This window comes from Mustela lutreola, chromosome 2, assembly GCF_030435805.1.
Source record: "Mustela lutreola isolate mMusLut2 chromosome 2, mMusLut2.pri, whole genome shotgun sequence".
In the NCBI taxonomy this organism is placed as follows: Eukaryota; Metazoa; Chordata; class Mammalia; order Carnivora; family Mustelidae; genus Mustela; species Mustela lutreola.
In genome coordinates, this window is record NC_081291.1 from 142,087,272 (window position 1) to 142,098,516 (window position 11,245).

At 41.8% G+C, this 11,245-nt stretch overlaps 1 long non-coding RNA gene across 1 annotated transcript; it reads left to right on the plus strand.

The window, feature by feature from the left end:
• The first annotated feature begins 201 nt into the window (after positions 1–201).
• Positions 202–1,695, plus strand: LOC131825888 (uncharacterized). The gene is made up of 2 exons (XR_009351355.1): positions 202–326; positions 1,241–1,695. It is a non-coding gene; the product is annotated as an uncharacterized LOC131825888 (long non-coding RNA).
• The last annotated feature ends 9,550 nt before the right edge of the window (positions 1,696–11,245 follow it).

Here is an 11,245-nt window from a genome sequence, read left to right on the forward strand (position 1 = left end):
TATATGGTTTCCTTTTTTACTGTTGTTCCCCCTCCATGAAATAACAATGAGGAGTGTAGCTTGAATAAAGCCATTTCTTGTGGCAGCACGAAGGCATTAGGGTGACACCCGTTGTATTTCAGCAGGCTGGCGGGGACATCCACAACTTTGCAGTCAGAATGTGCCCCCTTGTGGAAGATGAGAGTAAGGATGCGTGGAGAGGAAGCCACACCGCTCGCAAGCTCTTGTGAGAACTGAGGTGGGGAGAGGCCCAAGGAGGCAATGAATAAAATGCTTGTTGACCACATTTTGTAAAGAGCTGTGTACGGAGGAAGACACTTCATCACGTAAGCAAATGAATGTAGCCGGATGGGAAGGAGGGCCTGGGGCAATTAAGCTTGCAGTCTCAGGTTCTAGAAAACTTGAATCATTTATGATGAAGAGTAAATGGAAAAGCCACTGAATGAATTGTAAAGTGGTGGAGGAGGGTGTTGTGCCTGGGCTCCCCCTGCCCGGGTGCAAACCTTGGCTCTGGTAGTAGCTGCGTGATTTTAGGGAGTCATTTTGCTGTTCTTTAAGCTTCCATCACCCCGTCTGGGAAGGTCAGGGTTGTTGCGAGGAGCAAATGAAACGAGGTACAGAATGTGTGTGTTTAGCCCAGTGACTGCGACACAAAAGGAGCCATCCCCGGCCACCTGCCAGCGTGTGCATTTAAAGTCAGAGAAAGACATGTGCGTGTCTATTTTAAAAGATGGCTTCCAGATACGGACACTTGTCGACTACAGAGGGAAGCTCCGTGGCTCTGTGAAAGTTGGGAGGCAGAAGGTGTTTGAACCTCTCTGCGAGGTACTCCAACTATGGTGAATCAGGGTCCAGCCGCTTATCTACGGTGTGTGTTGCCCAAGCTGTCCAGACAACTCTGGCATCAGCGTGGCCAATTTGTTTTCACTTTGGTCAAGGAGGGGTCAGGGCTTGCTGGGTGGGCGGCTGGGGCTGGGCTGAACTTGCAGGGAGCGACAGGTATAGGCATCCATGGGAAGTCAAGCCCGGGCCATAAGAAGGGCACAGATTTGCCAGAACCCGGAAGAGTTGTACTCCAGGAGAACACAAAAGAACAATCCTGGGGGCAGTTACCATTTTCTCTCAAGTGGGGTGGAGCTACCAACCTGCAAACAAGAGAATAGCAGGGTGACTATAGGACGGTTTCTGAAACTTGCTTTAAATAAACAACAAAAGTGTTTGTCTTTTCATTCCCTCAAAGGTGCTGCCAAACAATTCAAGTACTTGAAAATGTCAAGAGGCATTGATGCAACTGAGACTTTCAAGGGGGGAAAAGAGGTTGAGTGGTGCGTGCCTGAGGAGAGCGCCAGACTGAAGGCTCTCCTTTACCAGGGGGCCTCAGGGAGGCGCATGGATGGTCGGCTCTCCACCTCTCTCATTCAGTGAAGAGGTCCACAACCTGGATTGGATTTGATTTATTTTATTTTGATTTTATTATTTTATTTTATTTTATTTTATTTGTTTTTCACAGCCTGTATTCCAAACACAACTTCTGTGAAACAGTTCTCAGATGGGGAATTCCATTTGAATTTGGAAGTCTTTTGCCTCTTTTCATTACTATAAGGGAGAATTTTCTCCCGCTTTCTTTATATCACAAAATGATGGTTCGGTGAGCTTTGACAATTCACTCTAGTAAATGTTATGAAACGAAACAAACCCAGCTTAATGATTCTAATGGCAAAGTCGGTTTCCAGGACCTTCCCTGTGTTCATGCCATCCTTCTGGCTTCCGGTGACTATCTCCTTGGCCAGGATCATACTTTTACTGTCCCTGCAGCACTCTCTCTAGCACCTACAATCCTTTTCTTCTCGTTGACTTTCTGTGATTCCCACCTGCCAATCCCATTGACTTTCTGTGATTCCCACCTGCCAGTTAACACCTCCAGGAACTCATTCTTTTTTTTTTTTTTTTTTGTCTTTTCTTGATCGGGCCGACAAGTGTTTCTCTAGGGGAAACACATCCCTAAGGAGTCCTATTAGAGACCATCATGTTTTTGTCCTCCCAAATCTGATCGGGGAGCTTGCGGCCTCTCTCCAATAGTTTCTTCATTTCTTCTTGTTCCCTCCTAGCCCCCGCAGTGTCTGAGTCAGACCTAGTCCTTGCCCCCGGGACCCCAGCCCCGATCCTGCCGGTTCTCACTCTCAGTAAATCATTTTCCATTCTTTATGATCAAAGGAGATCAAGTGTAATTTTTCTTGGCCGTTCTTTATCCAGCAAACTAATTTTTGTTGTCATTATAGAGCTTTCTTCTTTGTCTCAGGGGAAGGTGGCCCTTCCTTTCTGCCAAGGCTGATCTTACTTTTTGCTCTAGATCTTGTTCTCCAGAGGCTTCTTCAGTGCCCTGCTCCAACATTATCCCTTTCTGTCCCTTTGTCCATAGCTTCCTATATACTTTATTCTCTGTCTATTTTATCCCAACTATACTTACCCACCATTCAGTTTCTATTTCTCTTCCAAACTTACAACAGATCTCTCTGCATATTCTCAGTGACCATGGCCTTACTATCCAGCCTAGCCCTTCTCCCTCTATTACAATGCTTTCTTGAGGGCCACTGATGACATGCCTTCAGACCTCATCTTTTTTTTTTTTTTTTTTAAAGATTTTATTTATTTGTCAGAGAGAGGGGGGGGGAGAGAGCAAGCACAGGCAGACAGAATGGCAGGCAAAGGCAGAGGGAGAAGCAGGCTCCCTGCTGAGCAAGGAGCCCGATGTGGGACTCGATCCCAGGACGGTGGGATCGTGACCTGAGCCGAAGGCAGCTGCTTAACCAACTGAGCCACCCAGGTGTCCCTCATCTTTCTTTTTTTATTGTTTTTTATGTTTCAAGCTTTTGTTTAAATTCTAGGTAGTTAACATATAGTGTAATATTGGTTTCAGGAGTAGAATTTGGTGATTCATCACTCACACGTAACACCCAGTACTCATCATAACAAGTGCCCTCCTTAGTACTCGTCACCCATATAGCCCATCCACCACCCACCTCCCCTCAGCAACTAACCCGTGTTTTTTTTCTCTATAGTTAAGAGTCTCTTATGGTTTGACTCCCTCTGTCTTTTTTTTTCTCCCTTCCCCTATGTTCATCCATTTTGTCTCTTAAATCCCACTTATGAGTGAAATGATATGGTATTTGTCTTTCCCTGACTGACTTATTTTGCTCAGTATAATATACTGTAATTCCATCCACATTGTTGAAAATGGCAAGATTTTGTTCTTTTTAATAAATGGCTAAGTGCTATTCGATTGTGTATACTTATATACCAACTTCTTCTTTATCCACTCATCAGTTGATGGGCAGTTGGGTTCTTTCCATAGTATGACTATTGTTGATACTGCTGCTATAAACATTGGGGTGCATGTGACCCTTTGAATCAGTACTTTTGTGTCCTTTTCATAAATACCTAGTAGTGCAGTTGCTGGTTCAGAGGGTAGCTCTATTTTTAACTTTTTGAGGAACCTCCATAGTGTTTTCCAGAGTGGTTACACCAGTTTGCATTCCCACCAACAGTGCAAGAGGGCTCCCCTTTCTCTGCATCCTTGACAATACCTATTGTTTTTTCTTTTTTTGTGTGTGTGTGTGTTTTTTTTTAATATAATTTTTTATTTTTTATAAACATGTATTTTTATCCCCAGTGGTACAGGTCTGTGAATCACCAGGTTTACACACTTCACAGCACTCACCAAAGCACATACCCTCCCCAATGTCCATAATACCACCCCCTTCTCCCAAACCCCCTCCCCTCAGCAACCCTCAGTTTGTTTTGTGAGATTAAGAGTCACTTATGGTTTGTCTCCCTCCCAATCCCATCTTCTTTCATTTATTCTTCTCGTACCCACTTGAGCCCCCATGTTGCAACACCACTTCCTCATATCAGGGAGATCATATGATAGTTGTCTTTCTCCGCCTGACTTATTTCGCTAAGCATGATACGCTCTAGTTCCATCCATGTTGTCGCAAATGGCAAGATTTCATTTCTTTTGATGGCTGCATAGTATTCCATTGTGTATATATACCACATCTTCTTGATCCATTCATCTGTTGATGGACATCTAGGTTCTTTCCATAGTTTGGCTATTGTGGATATTGCTGCTATAAACATTCGAGTACACATGCCCCTTTGGATCACTACGTTTGTATCTTTAGGGTAAATACCCAATAGTGCAATTGCTGGGTCATAGGGCAGTTCTATTTTCAACATTTTGAGGAACCTCCATGCTGTTTTCCAGAGAGGTTGCACCAGCTTGCATTCCCACCAACAGTGTAGGAGGGTGCCCCTTTCTCCGCATCCTCGCCAGCATCTGTCATTTCCTGACTTGTTGATTTTAGCCATTCTGACTGGTGTGAGGTGATATCGCATTGTGGTTTTGATTTGTATTTCCCTGATGCCGAGTGATATGGAGCACTTTTTCATGTGTCTGTTGGCCATCTGGATGTCTTCTTTGCAGAAATGTCTGTTCATGTCCTCTGCCCATTTCTTGATTGGATTATTTGTTCTTTGGGTGTTGAGTTTGCTAAGCTCTTTATAGATTCTGGACACTAGTCCTTTATCTGATATGTCGTTTGCAAATATCTTCTCCCATTCTGTCAGTTGTCTTTTGATTTTGTTAACTGTTTCCTTTGCTGTGCAAAAGCTATTGATCTTGATGAAATCCCAATAGTTCATTTTTGCCCTTGCTTCCCTTGCCTTTTGCATTGTTCCTAGGAAGATGTTGCTGCGGCTGAGGTCGAAGAGGTTGCTGCCTGTGTTCTCCTCAAGGATTTTGATGGATTCCTTTCGCACATTGAGGTCCTTCATCCATTTTGAGTCTATTTTCGTGTGTGGTGTAAGGAAATGGTCCAATTTCATTTTTCTGCATGTGGCTGTCCAATTTTCCCAGCACCATTTATTGAAGAGGCTGTCTTTTTTCCATTGGACATTCTTTCCTGCTTTGTCGAAGATTAGTTGACCATAGAGTTGAGAGTCTATTTCTGGGCTCTCTATTCTGTTCCATTGATCTATGGGTCTGTTTTTGTGCCAGTACCATGCTGTCTTGATGATGACAGCTTTGTAATAGAGCTTGAAGTCCGGGATTGTGATGCCACCAATGTTGGCTTTCTTTTTCAATATCCCTTTAGCTATTCGAGGTCTTTTCTGGTTCCATATAAATTTTAGAATTATTTGTTCCATTTCTTTGAAAAAGATGGATGGTACTTTGATAGCAATTGCATTAAATGTGTAGATTTCTTTAGGTAGCATAGACATTTTCACAATATTTATTCTTCCAATCCAGGAGCATGGAACATTTTTCCATTTCTTTGTGTCTTCCTCAATTTCTTTCATGAGTACTTTATAGTTTTCTGAGTATAGATTCTGTGTCTCTTTGGTTAGGTTTATTCCTAGGTATCTTATGGTTTTGGGTGCAATTGTAAATGGGATTGACTCCTTAATTTCCCTTTCTTCTGTCTTGCTGTTGGTGTAGGGAAATGCAACTGATTTCTGTGCATTGATTTTATATCCTGACACTTTACTGAATTCCTGTATAAGTTCTCGCAGTTTTGGAGTGGAGTCTTTTGGGTTTTCCACATATAGTATCATATCATCTGCGAAGAGTGATAATTTGACTTCTTCTTTGCCGATTTGGATGCCTTTAATTTCCTTTTGTTGTCTGATTGCTGAGGCTAGGACCTCTAGTACGATGTTGAATAGCAATGGACATCCCTGCCGTGTTCCTGACCTTAGCGGAAAAGCTTTCAGTTTTTCTCCATTGAGAATGATATTTGCGGTGGGTTTTTCATAGATGGCTTTGATGATATTGAGGTATGTGCCCTCTATCCCTACACTTTGAAGAGTTTTGATCAGGAAGGGATGTTGTACTTTGTCAAATGCTTTTTCAGCATCTATTGAGAGTATCATATGGTTCTTGTTCTTACTTTTATTGATGTGTTGTATCACATTGACTGATTTGCGGATGTTGAACCAACCTTGCAGCCCCGGAATAAATCCCACTTGGTCGTGGTGAATAATCTTTTTAATGTACTGTTGAATCCTATTGGCTAGTATTTTGTTGAGTATTTTCGCATCTGTGTTCATCAAGGATATTGGTCTATAGCTCTCTTTTTTGGTGGGATCCTTGTCTGGTTTTGGGATCAAGGTGATGCTGGCCTCATAAAATGAGTTTGGAAGTTTTCCTTCCATTTCTATTTTTTGGAACAGTTTTAGAATAGGAATTAGTTCTTCTTTAAATGTTTGGTAGAATTCCCCCGGGAAGCCGTCTGGCCCTGGGCTTTTGTTTGTTTGGAGATTTTTAATGACTGTTTCAATCTCCTTACTGGTTATGGGTCTGTTCAGGCTATTTCTTCCTGGTTCAGTTGTGGTAGTTTATATGTTTCTAGGAATGCATCCATTTCTTCCAGATTGTCAAATTTATTGCTATAGAGTTGCTCATAGTATGTTCTTATAATACTTTGTATTTCTTTGGTGTTAGTTGTGATCTCTCCTCTTTCATTCATGATTTTATTTATTTGGGCCCTTTCTCTTTTCTTTTTGATAAGTCGGGCCAGGGGTTTATCAATTTTATTAATTCTTTCAAAGAACCAGCTCCTACTTTCGTTGATTTGTTCTATTATTTTTTTGGTTTCTATTTCATTGATTTCTGCTCTGATCTTTATGATTTCTCTTCTCCTGCTAGGCTTAGGGTTTTTTTCTTGTTCTTTCTCCAGCTCCTTTAGGTGTAGGGTTAGATTGTGTACCTGAGACCTTTCTTGTTTCTTGAGAAAGGCTTGTACCGCTATATATTTTCCTCTCAGGACTGCCTTTGTTGTGTCCCACAGATTTTGAACCGTTGTATTTTCATTATCATTTGTTTCCATGATTTTTTTCAATTCTTCTTTAATTTCCCGGTTGACCCATTCATTCTTTAGAAGGATGCTGTTTAGTCTCCATGTATTTGGGTTCTTTTCAAACTTCTTTTTGTGGTTGAGTTCTAGCTTTAGAGCATTGTGGTCTGAAAATATGCAGGGAATGATCCCAATCTTTTGATACCGGTTGAGTCCTGATTTAGGACCGAGGATGTGATCTATTCTGGAGAATGTTGCATGTGCCCTAGAGAAGAATGTGTATTCTGTTGCTTTGGGATGAAATGTTCTGAATATATCTGTGATGTCCATCTGGTCCAGTGTGTCGTTTAAGGGATTTATTTCCTTGTTGGTCTTTTGCTTGGATGATCTGTCCATTTCAGTGAGGGGAGTGTTAAAGTCCCCTACTATTATTGTATGATTGTTGATGTGTTTCTTTGATTTTGTTATTAATTGGTTTATATAGTTGGCTGCTCCCACATTGGGGGCATAGATATTTAAAATTGTTAAATCTTCTTGTTGGACAGACCCTTTGAGTATGATATAGTGTCCTTCCTCATCTCTTATTATAGTCTTTGGCTTAAAATCTAATTGATCTGATATAAGGATTGCCACTCCTGCTTTCTTCTGATGTCCATTAGCATGGTAAATTCTTTTCCACCCCCTCACTTTAAATCTGGAGGTGTCTTCGGGCTTAAAATGAGTTTCTTGGAGGCAACATATAGATGGGTTTTGTTTTTTTATCCATTCTGATACCCTGTGTCTTTTGACAGGGGCATTTAGCCCATTAACATTCAAGGTAACTATTGAGAGATATGAATTTAGTGCCATTGTTTTGCCTGTAAGGTGACTGTTACTGTATATGGTCTCTGTTCCTTTCTGATCTACCACTTGTAGGCTCTCTCTTTGCTTAGAGGACCCCTTTCAAGATTTCCTGTAGAGCTGGTTTGGTGTTTGCAAATTCTTTCAGTTGTTGTTTGTCCTGGAAGCTTTTAATCTCTCCTTCTATTTTCAATGATAGCCTAGCTGGATATAGTATTCTTGGCTGCATGTTTTTCTCATTTAGTGCTCTGAAAATATCATGCCAGCTCTTTCTGGCCTGCCAGGTCTCTGTGGATAAGTCAGCTGCCAATCTAATATTTTTACCATTGTATGTTACAGACTTCTTTTCCCGGGCTGCTTTCAGGATTTTCTCTTTGTCATTGAGACTTGTAAATTTTACTATTAGGTGACGGGGTGTGGGCCTATTCTTATTGATTTTGAGGGGCGTTCTCTGAACCTCCTGAATTTTGATGCTCATTCCCTTTGCCATATTGGGGAAATTCTCCCCAATAATTCTCTCTAGTATACCTTCTGCTCCCCTCTCTCTTTCTTCTTCTTCTGGAATCCCAATTATTCTAATGTTGTTTCGTCTTATGGTGTCACTTATCTCTCGAATTCTCCCCTCGTGGTCCAGTAGCTGTTTGTCCCTCTTTTGCTCAGCTTCTTTATTCTCTGTCATTTGGTCTTCTATATCACTAATTCTTTCTTCTGCCTCATTTATCCTAGCAGTGAGAGCCTCCATTTTTGATTGCACCTCATTAATAGCTTTTTTGATTTCAACTTGGTTAGATTTTAGTTCTTTTATTTCTCCAGAAAGGGCTTTTATATCTCTCGAGAGGGTTTCTCTAATATCTTCCATGCCTTTTTCGAGGCCGGCTAGAACCTTGAGAATTGTCATTCTGAACTCTAGATCTGACATATCACCAATGTCTGTATTGATTAGGTCCCTAGCCTTCGGTACTGCCTCTTGTTCTTTTTTTTGAGTTGAATTTTTCTGTCTTGTCATTTTGTCCTTTCAGAAAGTGGTTGTTTTTCTGTTTCCAGAATTGCTGTTCTTCTTCTCTTCGATCTCCGATGGATTTTCAGGTGTTTGCAATCTTTAGATAAGCTATCTAGCTGATCTCCGGCTAGCTGAAGTAGTCTCAGCCAGCTACTTCTCCGCCATCTTGACTCCTCTCTCCAGAAGTCTGCCTCTGCTTACCTCCACCTGGACCACTTCCCATCCACAAAACTGACTCAATACCTATTGTTTTATCTGTTGTTAAATTCAGGCATTCTGACAGGTGTGAGGTGGTATCTCACTGTGGTTTTGATTTCTGTTTCCTTGATGATGAGTGATGTTGAACATCTTTTCACATATCTGTTAACAGACCTTATCTTTAACCTCTCTAGAAAGTTCCATTCTGTCTTGATACTTTCTCCCTGGTCACAAGCTCCTGCCTCTCTTAGTGTTTTCTTTCTGCTCTTCCTAGCACCAGTTTTACAGCCCAATGCATTCTCCGTGCGCTGCTGGGCATTCTGTCTAGGGCACATGTCATTCGTCAGCTTAAACCTCATTTTAGGATCATTTCAGGATCAACCTCAAATCTTCAAGATGATTCATGATGGTTGGCCACCTCTTCAGTCTCTGCGTCATTACTTCCATCCACTCCCTAATCCAGTTACCTTTAACTCTTTTCAGCCTGTTTCCTCTAATTAAACACTGTCCCTTGCCTTTCCCAGCATGGCCCTCACCACTCACGGTCCCCATGACTCACTAAGTCCTACTAGCTTTTCATAGTTCAGTTCAGCCACCGCTTCCTCCTGGAAGCCTCATCTCATGTCTCATGTCTCCATGTCCCATGTCTCTACTCTGCGCTCCTGAGCCTGCCTCTCTATAAAAGTTGTCATGACTTGTAATGATCTCCATCCTCATCTCTCACTCCCACCATTCTGTGAGCTCCATAATAAGCAGGTTCTGGTTGGTTAGGTCACACCTGAAGACCCAGATGCTGCACAGCAAGGGACAAAGAGTAGAGGTTTAATAAGCGTTTGCTGAATCATCAAGACAGTGAATTAAAGGAATTATATAATCCAAATAATAACTAATAGCTAACAAAAGTAGTCAACATTTTCATAGAGCTTAGTACATGCGAGTCATAGTTCTAAGGATGCCAGTACTGCTTAACTCATATAATTCTCTTAACATGCTCACACGGCAGGTAGGAGAATGTTTTCATTGCATAGAAGAGTAAACTGAGGATGATAGAGCACTGTTCTAGATCAGTGGTTAATGAACTACCACCCTTGGGCCAAATCTAGTCAGCTGCCTGACTTTGTACCTACAGTTTAGTCGGTATACAGCGATGCCCACTTGTTTATGCATCTTCAGTGGCTCCTTTCCCACTACCATGGATGGTTTGGGTAGCTGTGACAGAGACTACATGGCTCACAAAGCTGGAACTCTTTGCTATTTGGCCCTTTAGAGGGCATTTGGGGCATGCTAGAAATCACGTTTATTTATACTCTATTGTGGAGATCCTGAGAAGACAACCTCACATCCTCAAACTACATTTTAATTTTTAATTTTCCATTTTTAATTTTTGATATGTTTTGATAGTGTAGTAAAGCAAAATCTATCTGTCTGCAATATAAAATACTTTCCCCTAGTGGAGATGTTTTTCAAAACCTAGGACCTGGCTCCTCCTACTATACAGAATTTAGAAATCTAAGATGCCTGTGGCTTCTCCCATCTTCTTTTAAAAAAGAAAAAAATAAAAACAAAAAACAGGAAATGAGGTCTGGAGACCCTGACTTATTCCCTAAAAGTCATGTGAATAGCCAAGGGAGGGTATGGACAAGAGATATCCAGAGGCCCTGACAGCCCAGCTCTGCCTTTTCATTGGCAGGGCTCCCGGGGCACCCACTCGACCTCAGGGACTCAGTTTGGTGTCAGTGATTTAGGGACAGAGCAGCAAGGTTGGACTGTTTATTTCCCAAATATATAGAGTCAATTCTGAGCCCCCAACATAAACAGGACCCAGAGAATCAAGCTAAAGATCATTGGGATGTGTTTCCCTTTATTTTCTGTTATTGTTCCGACTTATTTCCTGAGTTCTTTGTTTATGTCATTTATGTGTGGTGTGTATGCATGTGTGGGGGTATGTGCAGGGGTGGTGTGGAGTCCCCAGTTTTCACGACCGAACCTTAAACAAATGAGAAAAGTGCCTTAAGGTCTAACTAGGACAAATGGGACTCGAGTAAAACCAATAGGTTTTGATACCACCTGAGCCCTGGGGTACAGAATATGAAAATTCCAAACTGTTATTATTCAGATCAATCAGGAAAAAACACGTTAACGCCTCCGCAGAGCCGAGTGGCTCCATTAGCACACACAGCACCCACTCTCGGCTTCTTGGATGCAGCTCACATCACTGAAGACCCTGTGCGAGCAACACTGTGGTTAAGGATATGTCACAGCAAATCAACAAAATATGCAGTTTGATCAGCACATTCTGAGAGCAGATCATTAAAATATGCAACCCGATCCCCCAAGTGCATGAAAAATTAAC